This window comes from Seriola lalandi, unplaced genomic scaffold (assembly GCF_002814215.2).
Source record: "Seriola lalandi dorsalis isolate HSWRI2012SDOR001 ecotype SW California unplaced genomic scaffold, Sedor1 jcf7180002054584, whole genome shotgun sequence".
In the NCBI taxonomy this organism is placed as follows: Eukaryota; Metazoa; Chordata; class Actinopteri; order Carangiformes; family Carangidae; genus Seriola; species Seriola lalandi.
In genome coordinates, this window is record NW_019525137.1 from 1,366,205 (window position 1) to 1,367,093 (window position 889).

The following is an 889-nucleotide window of genomic DNA, read 5'->3' on the forward strand; positions in this document are numbered from 1 at the left end:
TCAACATTTACTTGTATTGTTGCGCCCACTGCATGTGTATGGATGCTACAGCTGTGTTTGGTTTGGTTTAAGTTAGGACATTGCTTTAAGTGTCTTGTGTAATAGTAACTTCTAATGACTGATGGAGCATGAGTTACTGTTTATGTTGACACTAGTATTCTCTGCAGTGACATTAGCATGTCTCCACAATTCACATTGATTGCAGAACTATTTCACTGGCTGGTTTTGAGCCTATTTCAAGTTAAATATTTCATTTTATGTAAATTTTTCATCAAACAAGAACATTGTTTGATGAAAACTCAAACACTTCACAATTTAGCATCACAAAGGTCCTCAGGCTTTTCTCACCAGTCTGAGGTGAATCTGGTTGACCTGTCGGATAGATTGGACAATGTATATGAGCTACAATAACTTCCTGTTTCATTAGATTGTTCTAACCACATATGATGTTAATATGATTAAAAAAGTTCAAATACAAAGCCTGTAAATGGCAAAATATATGAGTACTACCCAGTTCCAAAGCACTGATTCTGAACACTCTGAACACTGTCCTGCTGTGAACTAGGGTAACAGTGAGTATAAATTTGCATTACAATTCACAGACAGCTTTTCCAAGGTGACATAACAAAGTTTTCAGATACACAAATGTGCCAATTATCAGGATAGAGGGAATGACTTGTTTTGCTCGAGGCATCAACTTCCTTCATATTCATGAGAAGAATGTAAATAAATTATGAGTTGGAGCTTTCAGTCAATATGGCTGCTCACCTCCACAGTCAGCATATTTATTCTAGACTGCTTTTTTTTCCCTCTTCAAAATAAAAGTGCTTTTAGTGGGATCTCAAATTCCGTCTCATCTTCTCACAGCTAATATCTTTTGTTCTTGAGA

At 36.1% G+C, this 889-nt stretch overlaps 1 protein-coding gene across 1 annotated transcript in view; it reads right to left on the bottom strand.

Annotated features, from left to right (window-relative positions):
• The window catches only part of large1 (LARGE xylosyl- and glucuronyltransferase 1), a 117,102-nt gene that overhangs the window by 65,870 nt on the left and 50,343 nt on the right, over window positions 1-889 (bottom strand). The window lies entirely within an intron of this gene.